Source organism: Festucalex cinctus, chromosome 2 (assembly GCF_051991245.1).
Source record: "Festucalex cinctus isolate MCC-2025b chromosome 2, RoL_Fcin_1.0, whole genome shotgun sequence".
Taxonomy (NCBI): Eukaryota; Metazoa; Chordata; class Actinopteri; order Syngnathiformes; family Syngnathidae; genus Festucalex; species Festucalex cinctus.
Window position 1 is genome coordinate 14,611,985 of NC_135412.1, and position 24,428 is coordinate 14,636,412.

At 44.0% G+C, this 24,428-nt stretch overlaps 1 protein-coding gene across 3 annotated transcripts in view; it reads right to left on the reverse strand.

Annotated features, from left to right (window-relative positions):
• The window catches only part of zeb2b (zinc finger E-box binding homeobox 2b), a 62,747-nt gene that overhangs the window by 36,361 nt on the left and 1,958 nt on the right, over positions 1–24,428 (reverse strand). The window lies entirely within an intron of this gene.

Here is a 24,428-nt window from a genome sequence, read left to right on the forward strand (position 1 = left end):
TCACAGTGCCACAAACGTGCCACCAAGTTTTTTGTGCATTCGCACAGCCATGTTTTCGGTGTAACAACATTCAAATCAGCGGGGTTATCCGTCAGGTGCACTTTGCTTCGGGCGGGGCGAGCATTGTGTGCCAGCTACGTGGGGCATTTATACGCTGCCTTTATTTGCAGAGCAATTTCATCCTGCCTGCGTGCGTGGAGGATTGAGCTCGCAGTCTCGTCTCGCCTTCAAATGTGGCAAATCAGTACAGTCACCCCCTTTGACACCAAATGCAGCACGATTATAGAGTCGATGCAGCCTTAATAAGCTAAATAATGAGGGAATTGCAGAACTACCCCAGTGCCATTATGGCCCAACAATAACGCAAGGAGAACGTAAACCAGTGTAGGGCAGAAGGTAGGCGGTGAGGAAATAATGAGGCTACTGTGGAAGTAATGTTGTCTCTATTGTACGCCTGTGTAAAAGGCTGATTCTTAACACGCACAGCAATAAGCCAGTCGGAGGCATCTGGAAGAATGGTGCACAGAGCGCTGCTCTCTCTCGCTACTTCACCCCGCTCGCCGCCTTTCTTTCTGTGCTCGTCTCAGTGACAGCCAGCGACGGCGGCGGCTGGCAGCGCCAGGCGTCTTCAAGGCGAGGGATGAGCTGCAGGTGTGCCAAACTTGTAAACATGCGCAAATTACACATTTTTCCAACCCATGGCAATGAGGTCACAGAATAATTGCTGTTTTGTCCTGGGCGATGCGTCACCATTGAGGCGGAGGAGGATTTGGCTTAACGTGATCACAAACATATTTTGGCTGCACAAGCCCGTAGCTCTGCAGCTGATATTTCGCCGAGCATCTGATGTTGGCACATCCAGCTGTTCGAACAGCGGTGAAGGAAAGAGTAGGAAGTATCTAAAAGCAATCATAATTTCCATTTAAACTCGTAGATAGAGACAATAATGTCTGTGCCTGCTGTGTGGAAGGTAGACATCAATCATTATTGGGGAACTATTTGAACGAAAAAAAAAAAAAAGTCTGTTGAGTTAGATTTTTATGCTGCTGAAATCTAAAATTGACATTCCGAATCTAAAATTGAAGTTTTTTTTTCTCCATGGCTTACCCTCCAGATTCCACTGATTCGCTGTAGTAAGACTGGAGTAAGAAGAGCTGATTGCAATGGGACTCAGCTACAGCATGTACCTTGAAAGGGCCATCAAGGGCTTGACTGCGGTCACACATTAAAACTAAGAAACTGTCCGGCTGTGCTTGCAACACAACACAGGTGCATAATTCAACACTCGTGCATGTGTGGCACTGAAAGAGCGCTCGTCGTTGTCCCTTGGCAGGATTGCATCCAGGTGGCAAGCTATGAATGTGGACCTCTGTGAGGCTCCATAGAGACACGAGTGTCTGCAAACAATTAAATACATTCTTCCAAACGAATGCTTTTCATCGTGCAGTTGTTTAATAGATGCTGAATCCTTGCAGACCTTTGACCCTTTCCAAGCATCTTCAGCTACTTCCTTCAATATGTTCCACTTTGTTTAAGTAGGCCAAGCATCGTCCGTATTTTTTTTTTATTTTTTTTTTTACGAGCCGTTAATATTGATTGGCGCCGGCGCCGAGAGCAGCCTGGCTCAATCTCCGTAACAGCGTTCCATTATATGGCGGACGACAGCCGCGTTAGCCGCGTGTCTTCTATACAGCGGCGTATACAGCGAGTTATCAAATTGATGGTGACTCAAATTGATTTGGATAATGAAGGTCGCTGCACCTTGAAATATAACGGCCACTTATTGTAATTACTGTCGCAATTACCAAGGTCATCGCCACCGAGACAAAGGCCTGAAATACTCCTGCCAAAGATGAGCCTTTTATTTACTGGTGAGTGCAGTTCAGCGTGGGTAAACATCTAAAAGTCATGTCAGACATACAACAAATAACTTCATCCCCTCGTCCCTCCCACCTCCCCCCTTCTCCTGGCTTCCTCTCTGATGCCTGTCAACAAGGAATGACATCCTGATTCAAACGTACTCAACACCTTGGCTGCGGAGCTCGCGGGCACAAAAAGGTTTGACACAGAGCATCTTAGAAAAAAGCAAAAGTGACTTATGCTCTGCTGTCAGGTGCAGCGGCTGTTTCCTTGCCGCGCTGCCTGCTCGCTATCTGTCAGAATCAAGCACTATTGGAGCGTGTTTCCTTTCACACAGTTGAGCCTGCAATGAAACCCGTGGCCTTTGTTTGGCCCGCACCAAGCAGGAGGATGACCTCAGCTCTGAAACAATAAAGGGCCTGTAATGGTCCCTCCAGAGGCATGCCGGGGGGAGGGGCTATAAACTTTTCTCTTCTTTAACACACTGTGCAAATTGATGCTGTGTAGTCGCCATCTCATTTGGGAGATACACCACTTATAAAACAAGTGAATGCGAAGACAACTTTGTTTCTTGCTGCAAAGAGACAAAGACTTAAGTTGATGTTGTGGGAAACTAAATAATTTGCTTTTGACGGCGACTTGTGGCTTTAAAGGTTGCACGAACGGTGGCGGAGGGTAGTAGTAAAGGGACTGAGGCATGGCAAACTGCTAAGAGGATCAAATATGGACGCACAACAAAAGCTGTGTCACAAGACCCCCCCCCCCCTCCTCCCCACCCACCGCCTTTACCTCTAACCTCCTGTTACCACGACAGCACCACAAAGGCAGCCCATATTAATACAAAGAACAAAACGGCGGACAGATGTAGGTATTGTCATGCAGAGTATACACCACCCCTCCGAAGGCTCCCACCCCAGCCTGCCCTTGTCTGAAAAAGAGCAACTGCGGCACTGCCACCGAGATGGCCATGACGGTCAGTGACCACGGTGTCTTGAGTCAACAACAGTCCGATTTGTACGTGTCCGCAAGGGTTTTACTTTGAAAGGGTGTGCTGAAATGCAGATGCAAATGAGCGGCCGGCTACTGCTCGGCCCACTTTGACATTGTCAGGCTTTAATAAACACGCTAAAACCAATCAATCAAACAGTTACCGTATGTATTATTCATTCATTCATTCATTCATTCATTCATTCATTCATTCATTCATTCATTCATTCATTCATGTATTTATTTATTTTTTCAGCCAAACTGTTTGGAACTTTGGGGTGGCCCAAACAGTTACCGTATGTATTACATTCATTCATTCATTCATTCATTCATTCATTCATTCATTCATTCATTCATTCATTCATTCATTCATGTATTTATTTATTTTTCAGCCAAACTGTTTGGAATTTTGGGGTGGCCCAAACAGTTACCGTATGTATTTCATTCATTCATTCATTCATTCATTCATTCATTCATTCATATATTTATTTATTTTTCAGCCAAACTGTTTGGAATTTTGGGGTGGCCCAAAGCCTTCTATCCCACTCGAATATAGCTGCTTGAATAGATCTGCACATTCAGAACCAAAACAACAGAAATCGGTCAGAAGAATACAAAAGAAGATGAAGAAGAATATGTTTTCAAATCTGATCAGCCAATAGAAAGTGGAGGAAAATATTTTTGCTTCTTAAACAGGCATATCTTAATTCACGTGGCATTATCAAGTGAAATGTTGTATTAGTTTATTGTCATATATAGAAAAGCTCTATAATTCAAATTTCTTAGTATTAGTTGTCAGGTGCATCATACTGACGGGAGATGTGAATGTTGCAACAGAGTATATTTTTATGGGGTATATGCCACGGAAGAGGCGGGACTGTTTTTTGCACATCAGTCTGTTTCCGGTTCGATTTGCGACATGTGGGCTGCGTCAAAAATACTTGTGCTTCCGACTTTGTGCCCCTGGGTTGCGCGTTCGCAACCCGGACCGGAAATGAACTGTTGTGCAAATTCACGTCCCGCCTCTTCCGTGGAATATACCCCATAAAGTATAGGCCGCTAGAAAATGGATGGCCACAAATGGTCCCCGTGCTATAGTTTGGACGCCACTGCATTAGAACATGTTTATTATTATCTTATCAGCTGGCTACTCTCACTTGGTACTGAGCTTTCCGTGTTTCTATTTGAAAGGCCCAAATTGATGTTACCTCACATTTAAGTCTGCAATCCGGATAGATCTGTGCTGCACCTTTACTTATTTGGACCAGTGTGTTATGGGACATCAATGTTAGACCACTCGGGGTATAATTGCCTTGTCGTGGTAATGACTCAAGAGTGGGGGCGTCGCAGAGCTGCCTTAAATTAGCAGAGGTTTTAATCTAATTGGTGAAAGTCATCTGCTCCAACCATCCTCATGCTAAATCCCCTTGCTTGACAGTCTAGACGGAATTCTTGACAGCCTACATCCTGGTGGCAGTGGAACAAATGTAGAGAGGATGACCACTTTGAGGCTTATGTGTGTGAGGGGTTAATTTGTAACGACAGTGTGGAGCTTTTTTATTTTCTTTTTTTTTTTCAAAGGAATCAATACGATTTAAGGTGATTCCTGGTTGTAGAGTTAGGATTTGCCCTGGGGAGGGAGGGGGAAGGACCAGAGCAGGTTAAATAGAAACAACACATTTAATGGCACATTTCAAGCACTCATGTCAGCAAACCACACAAATGCCTCACCGAAAAGTGGGCCATTGCTCGGGTAATTTGCTCGTCATCTTCCTACACTTCTCTTCAATAAACCTGTTGATAGCCTGCGGCACTGCAACAATTTCCGGAGAACACCCGTAGGGAATGCCGTGTATCAAAGCAAGACAATTTTTACCGACACAAAGGCTCTGCTACACCTTAATGTTGACTTTAATCTTCACCCCCAGGTGTCAGAAAAACTGTTCATCTATTGGTATAGCTGTAACACCTTGAATAAAATGTGGAAATCATCTTACGACTTGATATTTTATGAGCGCTTCTGTGTACATTGCAAGGTGAGACGTGCGCGCAATTGTGTTCTATTAAATATGAACCTCCTGCACACACACACACTTACACGCAGGCAGAAGGGCTGAGTGCATAACTCTTTTTTTATGTCATTCAATTTAGCTGCCGCTGGTCTTCATGATCAATGACAAACCTGAAGGCGTGTGCGGCATATGCAGTGTGTCAGGGCTCAACCTACCACCTCGGAGGATTCCTCAAAGTGGATCATTTTCCTGCTTTTACCGAGCATTTGTTTACACAGTCCCATTGGGAGTAAACCGTTACCTACACCTTGCATGCAAATAGCAGGCTCATCTGAGTGCTTGTGAGAGATTAGTTTCTAGCACAAAATGTGTTAAAATAAAACTAAAATTAATATATGCAGGGCATGTGCTTATCTCTAAATTTGAACTCATTTGATGTGGCACTTTGATTTCTAACAGCCTAACTGGTTGTGTATTATTTCGTGTTGCCTATAAAACAATAGGTAAAACAAAAACATCCACTTTTAACCAAAAAAAAGCACATAACATTCGTGCACTCGATTCTGATTCCAAATTTTATGAGATGTCGCACACGCCTCAAGGGGTTGCGCAGGCTTCCCGCAGCCTTGACCATCCCTGCTCATACAGTATGTGTGGAAATTTCATTTCAATATTCATCCCCATGAATATTTTCCTGTGTTTTGTGTGAGAAATAAGGTGGAAATCACAAACAGGTTCTGGGAGTGGATGAGTGTTGGTGGGGGTGGCTGCCTGGAAATTGTGTGTGGTGGGAAGACAAATCATGGCGTTACCTCAGGTGAAAAATATTGTTGCTTTGTTTAAAAGTGCATGGAAGGCGAGCCACGTTATTAGAATGTTTAAATATTAATTCTTCTGCCGGCTCGTAAAGACGATGGAAGCGAATGCTTTCACTACTTTGTTTTCCCTACGCCGCTGCAGTAATCTCACTGTGCTCGCCCTCCTGCGGGGGGGACAGGACGCTGTTTGCACTTGGGGGGTAACACGATGGCATGCAGGTTAAGGTGTTTGAGGAGGAAACTCAGCCATATTACAGCAAGTTGTCACATGGCCGGTACTGATGGGAGAGTTAACACCTGACACCCTAACAACCTGCAGCAGCGAGTCACATGCTGAGAGTTGGCTAATTGCTATCCACACGCACTGCCGTGCATGTGTGACACACGGGTGTTGCTATGGAAACGTCACAAATTATTAAATTGCCGAGATTTAAGAAAGTGAGCACTCATCCAAAAACAGAGTGGGAAAAGTATACAACTCTGAAGTGAATTGAAGTACAGGTATAGTACTAAAGTGGTGATGATAGGATTACTGATTAAACTAATTTACTTCAGAGTCTGAAATGTAACAAAGTACTTTATATTTATATACAATTCATACTTTCAATTTCAAAGTGCTCATGTAGAAGAACAAAATAAAGGTAGTTTTCTTTTGCCGCCCAACATCCATCCATTTTCTGAACCGCCTGCTCCTCACTAGGGTCACGGGGGGTGCTGGAGCCTATCTCAGCTGACTATGGGCAGTAGGCAGGGTACACCCTGAACTGGTTGCCAGCCAATCGCAGTTGCCGTCCAACAATACAATACAATACAATACAATACAGTGTAATTGCTCATCCGCTACAGTAGTTGGCAATGGTGCTATCATTATTTTTTTTCAACTTTCAAGCAAATTGATGCTCTTCAAATATTTTTTTGTGACAGACTGAAAAAAAACAGACAAAAAAAAACAAAAAAACAAAACAGAAAATAATTCGGCTTCAAAATGATTTGCTCCCAAAGATTTGCAAATAAATGCAGTTCAGACAATCAGTTAATGACAATTTCCCTTTATCTATTTCAGTATCTTTTTATGTTGAGTTGTCATCCACTGAGAAAATAGAAATTATTGATATGTTTTCAAATCAGTAAAAATAAAGTTGTCGGAAAAATAAATGTGTACACTAAATGTAATATGTAAAAAAAAATCTACTTGAGTATGTTAAGTCTAGTATTTGTACTTTGTGACTTCCCACCGCTGGATATACACAAGCCAGTGAGTCACTAACAGGTGGCAGTGTGGCTGCCAATGTGTGGCAAAGGATCCACGTTACCTCTGACACCGAGAAGACAACAAATGGCAACCGAGGCCTGTGCGCGTGAATGTGAGGGCATCGTCATTTTCACTTGTTCCTGCCAAGCCCCACTGCCACATGTTGAAGTCACTGATGCGGGAGCGGCGATACACAAGTTGGGTGTAGAGCCACTTTAAAAGCTCATCAGGCACGGCCTTTGCTGGTCGGAAATAGCTTATTCATGACACGGCGAAGGTAATTACTGACATCAAGGTGGCCTCGCAAATGTTTAAACCTACAAGTGCTGCCGGAGCACATGAATAATGCAGCGTCATTTGCATCTACATCTTTTAAGTGTGCTTTATTCGGGGAAAAAAATGTAACATGGGCAGCGATTAAACTTTGATGAGCGAAAGCTGAGCGTGTGTGTGTGCGTGTGTAAGTATATGCGCATGTTTGCTGCATCCTTGTTTCTAGAAATTATTTAAACAGGTGATAAAGGGGACAGAGGAGGTGAGAGGAATGGCCAATAAATAATAATAAAGCAAGAGTGGTACAGCGGTGGCAGCGGTGCCATCAAACAGGTTTGATGCCGCGGAGCGCCTTGTTTTCGACAACAAACACATGTTTTTACAGCGCTTTGAATAATAATGAGGGAAAAGAAAAAGCTGAATGTGAAAAGTGCCGGTGAAGGCTCTTTTTTGAAAGAAGATTGATTCAAAGGCTTACCTGCTTTGGACCCAGCAGGTGCACAAGGAGCAGGACCCGAAAAAAGAAGAGGAGAGTGAAATTAGTGAACACAGTAGCTTCATGTCACTCAAACGTTTATTGCAAAAAACATGATGCCATGGCATGATAATGTCTTCACAATCCTGTGTTTGGCTGATAAATGGACCTGACCCCTCCCTCTTTGTTAAACAAACCATACATCACTGGCTCGCTCTGCTCCGCCGAGCCGGGGGCCGCAGAGGTGACACGGAGCAGGGGCTGAGGGGGAGGTGCATGGTGGGTATTTTTAAACTGAGGTTGCAAACAAAGAGCCCCCCCTCCCACACTTCTGCCCGGAGGATCACCTAGCACCCCCCTGCCCCACTTTTCCCACGCTAACCTCCGGCCTCATTTGCATCCCCCACCCCACCCACCGCCGCCGCCATTATTTTCAGGTGAGCTGCTCCGTATAAAAGCGGCGGCTTAAGGATGTGTCACTGTGCACATTAATGTGCATGCGAGGTGATGTCTCCAGGTCCATCAGTGTGTGTATACACCCCTGCCCATTATTCGCCCCCTCCTCCCGCCCCGGGCTCTTAATTACGACTGACTGGCACCAGACACAATCGCCCCCTTGATTCGTCTGCTTCCCACTGCCTCCCCCCCGCCACCGCCATCGCCACCCAGCAGCCCGCGGTTACCCGATTCATTTCCCAGCAGCCGCCTGCTTCATCGTAACTCTTACAAACACCTTGGTAAACTTAACGGGTGGGCAAACGTTTGCACCGGATTGGATGAAGCTGGTCACAACTAGAAATGATAAAAATCCTCAACTAGTACTAGTGTTGTTCCGATACCGATACTGGTATCGGCAGAGGTGCCGATACTGCATTAAAACAGTGGTATCGGTATCGGTGACTACTCACAAGTAACATGCTGATACCATTAATTCCAACGCTAATATAGGATTTTGGATGCAGCATCTTGTGTCTTGCTGGTGCACGACATTCACTGATATATGACATGTTCACTGCATGCCGATCTAAGATATCCTATTGGCCCTTGAATGCTCTGAACCAATGGCAGGACAGCTTTTTCATGTTGGGGAAAAATAATCGTAAGTATCGGTATGGTATCGGTATCGGCCGATACTGCAAAGCTGAATATCAGTATCGGTATTGGTAGCCAAAAAACAGTATCGGAACAACACTAACTAGTACCCACATTTGGAAAAGAGATGCTCAATACCACTTTTTTTTTTTTTTAAACCGATACCAGTAAGGGTACTCAACTCTTGAGTTGTCACATGACCAAACTCAGAAAACAGGTGAGCCGTGATTGATTATTAGCTCAGCCCTAAGCAACTGTTATGGCATTTTCAGTCGATAGTGAGTGGAAAAATATGGCCTCCTGATATGGATAAAAACGGGACTGGATTTTGCTCCTTAATTCATATTCCACAAATGCAATATTATTGAGAATGTTGTTTTTTTACTAGTGGATTCATATACAATTTATTGTAAAGAACATTTTTGGATAGACTTCCTCTGTATATTAATTACATGATATTAATGAAAAATTTCTATTAATCTAATTTCAAATTTCTCGTTCTGATTGTAAAGGTGGCTAAAACTGGTATTGGCCACTGTTGCGAGTACAATACCTTGAAATATGGCCGGGGGACGTCGGCTCGTTACCAATATATGATATCAGTACTCACCCTTTCATACACATTAAGACTTAATGAAACTGTGCAAGCTTGCCATGAACACCCCAATGGCCACCACTGCACTTCCTCAAAGAGACGTCACAAGCATCTCTTTTCTCCACCTTCACTTGACCTCCCGAGAGTTCCCTGGCAGCACCCCGCCCTCGCTCAGACACCGAGAGAAAAGATAGTGGCACTTCCTTTAGCGCACATGAAAAAAATTAACCAACTTAATGTGGTGAGCGCCTTTGAAGTTAAAGGGAAGGAAGTGGGACGCCACTTGAGACGCCAGAGGTAATCGTCCAAGGCGGCGACAAGCGTGATGTCATGGCAAAGTGAAGAAAGAGGGAGCGCGTGCATAGGCCTCATTTAGCAAATAAATGAGCTCCAAACCAAAAAAGATGAGAAGAAGTAAAGCTCCGCGAGTTAACACATCGTGGAAGACGATCGAATCCATTTCGTCGGAGAGGGTGGGCGAGGGGAGGGGGGGGGGGGCTTCTTATCAGCGGATACACCTCCATTTTATTTCATTTATGAATTACAAGCAAAGATGCCATTATATATTATTAATTCTCTGCTGTTGCTTTGGCTCCGGCTGCTGCAGCGGCGGCGAGCTGCGGATGTTGGTGGCGGTGTAATTACGTTCTAGCCGGGCAGCCATCCGTTTCCTTTCAAAAATTTACAGGATTCTTAATCACGTTGCTCATTTGGGTGCACGGTGGCGGTGATGGCGAAACACAAACAGGGGGGCATGTCTGCTTGCACGGGAACACCTGCTTAGCATTGATAGCAGATGTCACCCAGTGAACTGAGGAAGGGGAAAGTGCGGCGAGGAGGGGGGAGGCGGAATTAAAAACGCAAGCCTCACCAACTTCTTATTATTTACTGACTCTGAAAATGAACTACTGGAATGGGAAAAGGAGAATCCTGGCAAACGTCGGGGAAGCGGGGCCTCCTAATTGTGCCGCCGCTTGCCACCGCCAAGTGGAGGGCGGCATCGGGAGGCTTCTCGTAACCTTTTCTCTTTGCTACATCGCTAGCGTCTTATATTTCTATCCGTTTGCATCAGTCTTTGCTGCATTATTCATTTGCATTACAGCTCTGGATGCTAATTAAGCCTTGCCAGGGATGCCGTTGCCTTTATATGAAACGTGCATATTTTAGACCGGGAAATGCAGAATGCTTCATTTGGAAGCCATCACAAGTCACTATGGCACTTTGCTATGAGCTCAGCTTGGTGGCTGTTTGCAATAGCAGCATGTAGAGTCGGAAAAACATCCACAGAGATATTTGATACACCCACAAAGGTCTTGGTGACAAACTGAAGACCTTGATGCACCCACCTATCAGTAAGATAACAAAAGGCGAGCGAGTCAAGGAATTAGGGAGGAAGAGAACAGGAGGCGGTGAGGTGACCTATGTAACATATTTACACACACACACTCACAAGAAAGTGAATAAAAAGAGAGGAAACTGGCCATGCGAAAACCAAATATGCCCTGGGAAAGAAACACTATTATTGACTACGTCTACATGCAGTCAATGTTGGTGGGAAGGTCAAAATTCCGATTTCTGGAACATTCGGAATAGCTTGTTTACATGTGTGAGCGGGCATGACTTAAGGATAAACTGCCCAAAACAGAAAATAATGTGAAAAGGCCACTGTATTCAAGTCAAGCTCACATGGTGAGGGGCAATGTAAGATGGCCCCGACACATACCAGTAGTTCTTGTACTCAAAAGACTTAGATTCCTTGAGAAACCAATGATCCTTTAAAATGAGGCACAGCATTCCGATCACGTCTATATGGCCAAATATTTGTGGTAGAAAAGGGGTAACTCAGTGGTGTTATTCGGGTTTTTAAAAATTCAGGTCATGAAAGGGTTATTGACTACACATAAACAAGCCATGACATGAATGAAGAAATCATTTTTTATTTTTAAGCAAACTGTCTCGTGTATATGGTCAACCAAAATATAATAGCGAGTGTGACTGTGAACAACATTGCTTTGGCTAAGCCCAATAGTCCAACATAGTTGTTGAGTGAACAAAGCAACTGCAACAAACAGCCATCGAGAAGCACGGTGACGTTGCGTGAAAGGATGTGAGCTTTTCGTACGTTAACGTACATTAATGTGCCAACGCTGCAAGAAAAGCAAGAAAGACAAAAGATGGTGAGGTGTGATGGAGAGGTCGGGAAGGATGAGCGCTGCCTTTAACGCCCATCTGGCTCGGAGATGTAATAAAACTGACGTATTGATTCCTTTGAATTTACGAATGCCTGTTTCATAAACTGCATTTCCAAAGCCGTGGCCTCTTTAGAGGCCCGTCATTTCTCCCCCGAATGGATCAATTATGTGCCCACGTAATCCTGTTACCTGAGGAACCCTGGCATACTTCACAGGTCGCGCTCACATTATGCGCACATAAATTCACTCAAGCTTTTTTTTTGTGTATTTGCTTTTTGTGTGTGAGTGTATTCCACAAACCCCATCCACCCCCATGCCCCGCTCTAATGCTGTACTAATTTTAGCGATGCCCCCGCCCCCGGTTTTACTGCTCCATCTCCCTCAGTGGCTTTCCCCTACACGTCTCTGCTTTGTTGTCACTGTGCACATCTCTTTCACCTAAGCACCATCATCCCATCACATCAGACATGTGAACTCCCGCAGAAAAAATATGTTTGAGTCATAGGGAGACACTTAGGGTACCATTTTGTCTGATAAATCCACGGTTGTCTCCACACTGCGCCTCAGGCCATAAACAAGGTACAGTTTTTAATACGACACACGAGAGGCTTCCTCCATCTGCTGCAAGATAAACGCCGCTGTGTGCGAGGCAAAGCGCAGCTACACATCTGTTACACGGGGCAGGCAGCTACTGCCATTATAATAATATTATCTCTTATATCCAGTTGGCAGAAACACTTATAATAATAAAATCACAACAAGTACTCGACAATCAGAAGAAGAATTTAAAAATCAAAAATAGAAAGCACTAAAAGTGACAGATGTTAATTTGTATCAGTCATCAATGTATTAAAACAAAATTAGGAACGTGACTCACACCTCGAAAACGTTTAACTGTATTACAACAACCATTCGTGTTCATGTGTAATAGTAATCTCAGTTCAACCGACACATTTCATTTGAACGTTTGTGTCACAACTCATAATAAATTGGCTTCTGTTGCAATATTAGGTCATATTCAATTTAAAGTGAATGTTTTCAGTGAGTTAAATTGATTTTGTGTAATCACAACATCCAAACATAATTTAAAAAAATAATAATAATTCCAAAGCCTGAAAACAACACAATTAATTAATTATGTTTTGTACACCTTATGAGACACTTGAAAGCTTGGCTACTGCATTCGGAAGAAGAGCTTTTGACCTGTGCTATGTCGACAGGCCAGGCATGACTCAACACATAACTGCGGCAGGACAGGAAAGGCCTGCATGGCCAAAAGCGGTCACGGATCATTGCGGCATAAGTGTAAATGTTGGACGAAAATGGCGGCATGTCAGGTGGAACAGAAATATATGTACGAGTGTAAGCTCAACCTCTGAATATTTGTTTTACTATCTAACCAAGAGTGGTGCAGCAGTGAGAGTAAGTGCTAGGGTGGTGGGGGGTGTGCAATGGTGGTGAAAGCAAAAAAAAAAATCAGTCCTCGATCTTATTTTCCACACTTGGGCGAGCTACAAGCAGCTCAGTTACACTACACTTGCAGTGAACAATCAGTCTGGCAAAGGTTCACAAAACAGCGAAATACCTTGTCACTTACTGGCTGACCTGCTCCAAGGATGAGGAGGGAGGGTGGAGGGGTGGGGGAGCGGCCTAGCAGAGGGGCTGACAACATGAAATAATCGTCAAGGAACTCTGCTGCGGCTGAAGGAAAACGGGCCAGTCCTACTTTCACACATGGAAGATATCCTCTCCCCAAAGTTACACTTTGGTGAGGAACTCTATACTGAAGCGTGGAACTGCCAATGTGGAGTAAAACGGTTAAACATATTTGCAATTATGTATGAATGTGTTTGCAAGTACGTTCAAACAAACTTGCAAATATGTTTAAATGTATTTGTCGGCTAAATGCTAATGTAAGTCAATACCCCTAGCAAATACATATTTGCAAGTACATATAAACATATCAGGTCTAAAAGTATTTGCAAATACGTTCAACTGTATTTCCATGCATTTAAACATTTGCAAATGCAGTTGAACATCTTTACCAGCCGAAAAACCTTTTAATTGTTTTTAAAACGTTCTTAATACTGATTACAATCCCTCAAAGGGAAATTCAATTTACGCGCTACTGCAGTGGTGTCCAAACTACGGCCCGGGGGCCATTTGCGGCCCGCTGTCCATTTTTTAGTGGCCCGCGACATATACTAAAAATAGCATTTGACTCAGTTCAAATAAAATAAAAACAAAAATGTTTGGAGATGGTCAAAGTAAGAAGGGAGGGTGTCGAAAACACAGGTGCTATTAAATGTTATTTTAGTTAAGTAAAACTAACGAAAAAACTAAAATTCAAAAAACAACTTCATTAACGAGGTAAAATAAAAACGAGGATAAATAAATAAAAACTAACTGCAACTACATTTTACGTTTACAAATAAAACTAACTATAATTATAGCAAAACTGTCCTTCGTTTTAGTCTTTGATAATTAATTTAATGCATGAGCCTTTGGAGATGATTTTAAATGTGATTTTTAGTAGATTTATTCTGATATAACCCAGAATAATGACATCACACCCATGGTGTTTTTTTAAATATTGCGCACAAGTAATACACATAAAAAAACTAAAACTAATACTGAATCTAACTCAACTAAAACTAAGCATTTATTAAAGAACTAAAACTAATACAAAAACTAACATTGCCCCCCTGAAAACTAATAAAAAATAACTAAATAAAAAAAAAAAACTCAAAACAAAAATAAAAAAAATAAAAAATAAAATTAAAAATTCCAAAACTATAATAACCCTACTGCCATATTACAAATAAATTGATTTATATACTGTAGCATTTTTCTAAATATGCAAAATCACAAATAAATTATTTGTACAATTTTTAGAACTAAACACAATTTCTCTTCATAACATTATGTGGCCCTTGCGTCATTCGGATTTTCTGGATGTGGCCCTCAAATGAAAAAGTTTGGACACAACCTGCTCTACTGTATATATTTTGTATTGCACAATACACACAAATTACAAACATGCCTCTTCAAAAGGGGGGCAGGGGACGGTGCCTTGCTCAAGGGCATCTCGATAGTAGCCAGCCCGCCCACCCCCAACATTATTTTATTTAGCTCACAACAAACTTCCTTTACATGCTTGTTAATAAATTTCATAACAACAAAAGTGAAGATGAGGAGGCTCAGGTTGCACTCATGAAGGAGTTTCCAATTCTCATTCTTTCCCGCCACACTTTGCCGTAACGTCTACTCCCACTGGACGAGCAATACCACACTATAAACACGAGCGCCATGTTGCCGGCACAAACACCCGTCATAAGAAGCGTGGCTCTAGCAGGACTTTCTGAAGCCAGTTTTTTTTTTTTTTTTCCGCCCCAAGATGGTGGAAAGGTTTGGCTCGCCGTCTCGTTCCAGATCCGACATTCCAGCGCCGCCAACTATAATGATGTACAATGACAGGTAATTACTAGGGGTAGTGAACATGAGAGGTCCAGATCAGCAGTATCTGTGAAGGTTCTGGAAAGTCTGAGTGGGAGCGAGGACCGCGGCCAACATCCCGAGCGGAGCTCCCATCACACAGGCCGGGCGGAGAAAAAAATAAAAAATAAAAATAAAAATTCCGAGCCACCAGCTTAATGTTGTGTTTTCCTTTACTTGGATTGCAATGTGAAGGAGTTAACATTTGGGTCGTGTGCGAGCCACGTGCACGAAAGTCAAATTTCGAAATAACTTCCAAGTTTTGTGCGTGTGTGCGTGAGTAGTCTGTATTTAGCCAACAGCTTCACCTGCGTGCCGTGTGTGTGCTGCTGTAATCATCCTTACGTTACCCCCCCCCCCCCCCCCCCCCCCCCCCCCACACACACACACACACCATAAATTACCTCATCAGTGACTGAAATTAACACAAATTCTTGCAGGCAATTTGACAATTTCTCATGCTAATTAGCTTCTTCCCTTTACTTTTAAACTGTGTAGCACCTGTTTAGGTGGTGGCGTGTGTGCGTACGCAGTGCGTGTGCATGCGTGTGTCTTCGCAGGCACTGCAGCCGCATTTAATCACAATTTTAATTAAGCATGTTGGTAGATGTGTGAGAGAGAGGCAATTATAATGCAGATGAATGATGATTTTGCCGCATTAAATTGTTTTGTTTCTTCGTTAGCTTGATTGCATAAACACTGCTCACTTCTTATCTGCTGTAATTTTGTAACTGTTTTGCCAAAGGAGGGGGGAAAAAAACCAAGTTCTTTGCATTCTTTGATCCAGTTAACCCTTTAATTACCACAGCAAGACGGAGAGGATTTTCTATCTTTCTTCCTAAAAACAATTAGAGTCCCGGCTTGTCAATCATTGTGAGGGTTTTGTTGCGGGGTGTGTGGGGCTTTGACCTTAAAACAAGCTCTGTTAACCAATCAAAGTCTTCCACTCTCCAGCACAGATGGGTTCTGCTGGCACCGGCTCCCAATCTTTATGTGCTCGTCAAAGTGACATTGGGTTCCACAACGGCGCCTTTGCCCGCTTTTACTGCTCTGGAACCTTGCTTTGAAATTAATGTAAAAACAAAGGCAAACCACTATGGCGTGTTTCCTGAAGACGCCAGCGCCTTTTTTTTTTTTTTTTTTAGTTTATATGGGATCGTTTTTCCCTGAAGAGCGGCGTGGCAGCCATACATTTTTTTCTTTCTCTTTTTTTTAACACATTCACTGCCAGCCCAGCAAAAATGCATTATTTGACGTTTTTTTCCGTCAATGGCAGTTAATGAGTTAAGAAGAGATGTAACCAAAATTGACGGATTTTTAAGCTAAATTTGCCTTAAAAAAAGAAAAAAGGGAAAAAAAAGGATGCTGCAATATAATCACAAAATATATTGGCACATTGTGTTTAACACATTCACTGCCAGCCCAGCAAAAATGCATTATTTGACGTCTTTTTCCGTCAATGTCAGTCAATGAGTTAAGGGACAATTTTACACAATAGGAGAGTGTGTAAACTGTAAGTGGACTTGCCTGAAAACATGGTCAGGAAAAAAAAACTCCCAGAATCCCTCTGTGCTCTGTCCAATGACCCCACCCCACCACAACCCCCCAAAACAACACTCATTCGCTAATCCCACTGAGCACTGCTTTCAGTTTGTCCAGAGAGCATGTAGGGGACAGTCCAGACACACACACGCGCACGCGGACGCACACACCATATAAAACTTTCCCTTCCCTTCAGTCACCCCGAAGTGCATCTAACAGGACGGCGCTCCTCTCTGAATATTAGCGGTGACTGGCTGGAGGTAAACAGAGCATTAAATCCTGCAAAAGAGGCCAATATGCACGCGGGACAATGGCCCGGCCCGGCATCTCCAAGCCTTTGTTCTGAGCTTAACAAAACTCTGCCGTCACACTGCTTTACCTCAATGCTGGCCTGTCGAAACGGCCATCAAGCCGTCAGCCTGCAAAGCTGAGGGCGGGGTTGGGGACAGTGGGGGGAGGCGGGCAATTTGGGGAAGAAGAGGATGATGAAGACAGGAGAGGATGAAGGTGGGCCGCAGTCGTGAGAAGATGAAGCAGCCGAAGACACGGAAACCGTTAAGTTATTTGCAAACAGGTGGCGGGAGGAGCGGGTGGGGGTTGAAATTAAAAACATAATCACCCTCGCCTCTCCCACGCATACGTTAATAACAATATATGGCAGCAAGTAGGGTGCGTGTGTGTGTAGGTTAGGGGAGTTTTGGGGGTGGGGGGTGATCTCTGTGACAAGGAACTGGAGCAGCCAGATTCACTAAAAGTTTCATCACAAAGTCCTTATCTGCTTTCCTCTGAGGGCCATGGTGAGGTTCAGGCGGAGTGTGTGTGTCTGAGAGAGAGAGAGAGAGAGAGAGAGAGAGAGAGAGAGAGAGAGAGAGAGAGAGAGAGAGAGAGAGAGAGAGAGAGAGAGAGACCGACCTGGCGAACACACGGTAAATAAACTAAATAAGTGTCTGCCATTTTGTAACTGATAAAAAAAGAACTATACTGTGAATGCTTGTCAGTCCTTTGACTGTGTCTGGTGACCACGATCAAGCTGAACAGGATCAAGGTATAAAACAAATGAATGGATATTTCAATATATCTAGAAAGCTGAAATATTTTCTTATTTTATATTCACCCTATGAAATGTGTCACTGTATACCAATGCATGGTAATGATTAACATATAGACACACATATTGAGTGACATCATAACCAATTAGTGTCGTTGCATATAATGATTGACACGGCAAGTTGACAGAGGTAAAGAAATCTGTGATGGTTTAAAGCCTGAAAATTGAGAAAGTTTATGTCTTGGAAATGGCAGCCAACATTGTGTAATGTAAATGGCTATTAATTGCCAGTACACCATCACAATTAAAGAAGGCTGCTGCAAAGGTAGAACAAATGAATATTTCATGACTTTAATTACTGAAAAGTCATTGGCAGTCACTGCAACTAATTAGCAAACATAATAACATTAGCCAAACTGTGATTGGTGCTTCAGGAGGTTGCAGCCAAATTGACGAAAACAGGAACATCAGGAAGCAGATCAACGCTACCTGCATCTTGCATCTCCATTCACGTCTGTGTACCTTGAGCAGTTTTGTGGGTGGACGGAAAGCTAGTTTGGTTCAAGGTAAGAGGCCTATAGGTAAAAGGTTAAAAATAATAATTATAATAATTATAATAAAAAAATAAAAAATAAAAAAATTAAAAAAACATATATATATATATATATATACTAAAAAATATAATATATAATATAATATAAATTAATAAAAATGGAAAAAAAATAATAATAATCTATAGTCTTACCGAAATGCCTGTCTCAGCCAAAGTGTTTTAAAAAATATATATATCCATGAAGAGGCGGCACTTAGCGGAAAAGGAAGTACATTCTTCCATTTGGGTCAACGGACTGCAAGCTCTATCACCTTCAGTTTGTTACTTTGTGTGAGGGACATGAAATAAAAGGCGGTCATCAGAACCCAGCGACCTAACAGCACAATAAAATGACCCCAAATCCAGTATGTATAGAGGAGCCTGACCACTGAGAGGTAGTAAAGTAAAAAGCATAACACAGTGTAATTTATCTGAGGAATGCCGGACGATAAGGATGTGGCTTCCCTTGGTGGGGGGTGCATACGGACTGGGGGTAGCAGCAATTAGCTGCTGAGAAGCACGGAAGTCAAACTTTTTCATCTGGACTGTTTAGAAAGCAAACATCTAGATCAGTTGGCTGAGGTGCATTAGTTTGTCGTGAAAGATCATCAGGTGTGTCACAGGAAATTATCAAAATTCCCTTTAATGGTCCAAAAAATATTTATTTGCTACAGTTTGTTTGGTCAGTGACGAGCAGATTAATGAAATGTTTCACCACTACATGGCAATGAATCTGCTTTTACACATTTTTTTTTGTGAATTTTGTGTTTGTATGTTTCTTCTAATGTAAAACACGTGCCTTGGCTCAATCACATTTGGGAAACACTGGTCTCTGTGGCATCCATATCTGACCTGATCTTGGCCATACCTTTGCCAACTCACGCAACCTACTTCCCGTACATGAGACATCAAAGTGACTAATAGCAGATAAGTCTGCGTCGCACAAACATCAAACGGCGGCCTCACAGCATTGAACATGTTGCATTGAAAGACTTCCTGCGAGGTGCAACCTGAAAGTGCAGACGTCTCCTCCGCGGTGTCGGCTTGAGCTGCCTGTCAGGACGGCGGCGGACAGGCCTGTCGGCGTGATTATCCCCCCGCTACCTGAGGAGGTGTTTGTTTGACATCTGCCTTTGACAGCAGCGGGACATGCGGCGTTCAGGGGAGGGGGCTCCCTATCCAGTCAGAACCTATTAACACGTAAATTCACCTCTCAGACTTTTTACCGCGCTCGACTTTGCTCCACATGTCCATGTGCTGCGCCGCTGCTGACATTTAAAGCAAAGGGTGCTGCCTCCCCCACCTCTACGTTTCATCTCTCCTTGACTCACTCTTGCCAGAGGTTAAATGTATGTTTGAATAACAGAGAGGCCGCGTGTAATTTCTGACCATTTCCTCTTTAGGCTGCAACCTCCGGTTAGCGGGCCGCTTGATCAGTGGCGAGATGAAAGCACGAGAAATGTGTGCAGCCGCAAAACGACCTAATTTTGTTTAATCTCACTTGGCAATCGGCCGCAATTAAAGCGAGATAACACATCTGAATTCCATGCGAGGGCACGGAGCAGCGCAGGCGAGTCCTCGTTAGAGAAAGGTAACGAGAGGGTCCGCGCTGAGGTGGCTCGCAAGCGGGGTGCCGGTGAATAATGGAGCAAAGTGATCCCGCTTCAAATAGCATGTTCTATTAACGTGTTAAAGGTAGCTTGTGGGGAAAGGAGCAGACTCCCGCATATCACTATGCTTTCATTTGAAACATCGCTTATTGATTGGCACATGTGCTGCTGACCTTGCCTCCAGACAATCAAATATTGTGTATTGGTGTGTATGTAAGCAAATCTGACACACGGTGAACGACTTTCCAAATGTGTTTGCACAAAGGTGTCATCTCTACAGAGGCCAGCGAGACAGCGCTGGGAAAAAAAAAATAATAATTATTTCTAATGGGCAATTGTGGCGATTACGTTTTCGTCAGAACATTGTGACGGCACATGCACATACACAATATACCGTCTCAGTCGATGGGAATTTGTTACAGAAGCTTCAGAATCAGGTTGTGCTACATGTTCAGACAAAATATTACAGTTGACTTTTTCTTTTAATGACATTAATTTCATAAGTCCAACAGCACTCAAAAAAGTAGTTGCACAAACGTGATGAGAATCGCATGTGCCACAGGAGCAGCGCAAAAACAAACAGCAGGATGAGACGGGCCGGATGAGCCCCATAAAGACTTGTCACTTGCCTCAAATGAGGCGTGATATTTCCGAATGCATCGTGGTGCCGCGGCGAGGCATTAAAGACGACGTGCGTACACAAGCATGCAGGTATTTGCCGGACCATTGAGGTCTACGACTGTGTTTGCTTTTGTTTCAAGGAAAGAAAGGTGTGAAGGGAAGGAAAGAAGAAGGCATGAAATGAAATCAGGAGGGCAAGGAGGACACGTCGATAACATGTCAAGTGGCTCAAGAGTCAAAACATGAGAAACGTCAAAAAAAAAAAAAAACGTGGTGGGAGCGAGCAACTGAAAAAGTCCTGCCTGCATCTCGAGTGGTTGTTTCTCACCCAGGCGCTACTTTCCTCATTTTTGGCACTGTCTCCAAATGTGTGTGTGCGTTTGAAGACCCTCACACCCCCTTTTCAAGAGCACTGCCCCCCCCTCGACACCAGCCACCCTGTCCCTCCAAAGCAGGGGTTAATATCATGGCTGCCTGGTAAGGCATTATCCGAACCGCTCAGAACAAAAGGCCCCTTTTGCAAACAGACTCTTTCTCCTTCAACCCCCCCATCACACCCCCCCTCAGTGTCCAAAGGTGTTTGCTGAAGTAAATCTGCCTAAATCCTGCGCAGCTTGGCCAGGAGGAGGAGGAGGGGGAGGGAAGGTGTACCGATAATCCTTCTTCTTAACCAAAAAGAAAAAAAAAAGTTCTGTGTGAGGAAAAGAAAGGGTAAAAAGAAATCCATATCACATGATGCCCCCCCCGCCCCAATCCCACCTCTCCCCATCTTTGCTTAAGATTTGCATCCATCCCGCCTGGGAGGTGCGCGATAAAGATATCAGTTACACAAGGAGCTTGTGAGACACCTGCCTGTGTTTGCAGGTCACAACTTTTCCAGGCAAGAAAGCGACGACACCTGCTCGCGGATGCACAAGCCCGCCGCTTCTTCTTAAGAAGCGCGAGCGTCCACGAATAGTGCGAGCACGCCATCTCGTAACACTATCTGTGTGTCAGGAGGGGCCCGGGCCCCCGCTAAAGGAGGGAGGCTATAAAAGGCTTGTAACCAGGGGACCGGCAACAAACAAGCACAAACAGCCCAGTTATTTCTCTCCAGCAGCCACCCCTTCCTCCCTCATCTTCCTCCCTCGCCCCCCCTTTTCATCTCGGCCCCCTTTCTGATGCTGAATGCAAATGTGCAGCCCTGCTGCTGGCGGCGAGAGGGGCTGAATTGTGATTAAGAGGGAGAAGAAGAAGCAGCAGAAGAGGAGCTCCTTTCTTTGTTCTCCCCCCGGGGGATGTTTACCAGGAGAGACGCGGCGGATCAGATATGAAAGGCATTCAGGTCAGCATTGATGTGAGCCAAAGTGAAATGGTACCTAAGGCATTCCAAAGACCCGCCGTGTCAGGGGTCTGGCCCGGCGGTGCCTCTGCGAGTGTGTGTTCTCTGGCCGCCAGGCGGAGGGGGGAATAAAAAAAGAAAAAAAAGAAACTGAACATCCTCACACAAGCGGTGGTCGAGGATGCAACAAATAAATAAATAAAAATGGGAAATGAGTGAAAAAAATAAAATATGTCAGAAAATGTTTTTCTCTGCTATTTTGGGGAATGATGATGAGAGGGGGGATGAAATGGTTCTGTCCAATGTCCAGGATGGAGGAGATGATCATTAGTGTGTAGGCGTGTGTGCGTGTGTGTGTGTTTGCGTGTTCCCGCAGCCACAAGCCACACTATTTCCTTTTATGTCTTATCAAAGGTGCAAGCAACTCTGTGCACGTCTGTGTACACATGCTGCTGAACTAGGACACATATCAGAGACGATGACGACAAAGACAAAACGTCTCATCAGAAAATGAGAAAATGACTAAATATTGAATTTTTAAAACTGGTTTGGATTTTCAAATGACAAAAAAGAAGCACGGGAAAAAAAAGGGGACATGGAAGAAAACATAGTCACTCGTGTGCACTAAACTCACCAAGCACATGTATTCATAAATATGTATACATTTTTATATTTATATTTATAGGCCACAGCCGAGGGAAGAACAAATCCAAAGGTGTCACGACGGTAGTGATGGGACAAATCTGACCTCTTTATTGCGCTTGTGGCTGTCATGCACACACTACACGAGGCTGAGGTGTGAGAACGAGCGAGCCGCCGCGCCGCAGCACGGCGGCCCCCGGAACATCTCGCCGTAATTATTTCACTTGCTCAAACAGAATAATCCCTTCAACGTGGACGCGCCGTGAAATAGTTGCATGCACAGAAGAAGCCATCAGGAGTGGAAGGCTGCACACAATTGGCGACCCGTATGGGAATGGCGGCGCTGAATGGCGCGGCGGACAACCCCCCGCCATTATTGACGGTATAAACATGTAAATGAAACACATTACCGCTGACAATCAATTGTCCGCGAGCGGCCTGCGAAACCTCCTCCTTCCCTCCCCCTGTACCTTGAGGAGGAGGGGGAGCACCTTGTCTCACTCCCACATGCGCCCCCATACCTCCCCTCCCTCGCCAAACGCTCACGGTTCTCTCCCACAGAACTTTAAAAAGACTGCGGAATAATAGTAATGGACAAATTGTTTGGACTGGCACAAATGTGGCATTGTGTTATACTCAATGCATGCATAGACACACACACACTAATTCAGACTACATGTAAAGTGCTTTACTGAGCTGCAGCTGTTATGAAATCTGAGCACAGTTCCGTGGGGACATCCTGACGTGCAAAGGTCAGAGGTCACGTAGGGAAATCAGAAATGATTCAGATGATGGTAATGCAGGATTTAGAAGGGGAAAAAAACATATTTCCTGTCTTATCACAAGATTTGCTGCTGCCGCTTGTCTGGTGGGAAAATCCGACGAGATTACAAGCAAACTATGGTTCACAGCTGGATCGGAGGAGCCACACCTGGCCCGGGCCAAACTTTCACGTTGCATGTGACATCAGAATATTAATGTTGTTGTGCAGACGTGCAGGAGGAAGTGATGAGCTGTGGTTAAATATCACATGACACGCTGGCCAGAGAGCGCTACCGTGTGCCACCTCCAGCCCTGAAGGCCAACAGTCATCTGGATGAGAATGTCATCGCTTGGACAACTTAGTGAGCAAAGGCCTCATTAATACTAATTGGCCGGATGACTGAGAAAAAAAAAAACATCACGTTCGCCGCAAACAAGCCAAAAGAAATTTAAAAAGAACTCATGAAGTCGCCTCCAAATTGCTGCAAGATTTCGCATTCACGTTTGGGTCTGATTAGTAAGTGAAGTCTGCCAGTGGGCCTCGCCGAACGTTTGGGCCCGGCTCGGTTAGCCCTCTGCAGCGGCCGGGGAGAGGACAGTGAGGCGGACAGTGAAGGGAGAGCGGCCAAGCCTCAATAAGACTATATTCCCAGGGGGGTGTGGTGGTGGTGGTGGTGGTGGGGGGGGTAAGAGGAGGAGGGCGAGGACATCATGCAGGGAACTTACATGTCATATAATATTCAAAGTGCTGGATGTTCCGATTCAAATATGTGAGCAACTCCATGATGTGTGAAAATTAATTTTAATTAATATTGTTGTGTTTTAAGAAAAAAAACAAAGTGTATTTTTTTAACAAAACAGGTGTTGACAAACATTCTCTCTCTCTCGCTCTCTTTTTTTTATTTATTTTTTTATTATTATTAATGAATATTTTAAACCCAGCTACTGCTCTACAGAACAGCAATATTATGTTTGCCCACCATCGATCCAGCAAATCAATAAATGAAATCTGATCCAGATAAAGAATCCGTGGGCGCACTGCTTTAAAAAATATATATACAAATACAACTCTGTCGTAGATTAAGCATAAGTGCAAATCTTGTCTGAGCAGCTGCATGGCAGCCTTCATGTTTCACACACACGCGCGCGCGCGCAAAATACTCACGCAAGCACGTACACACGCACTGCGTGTATGTGTGGAATAATCAGGAATAACGGGGCCAGGAAATGTCACAGCAC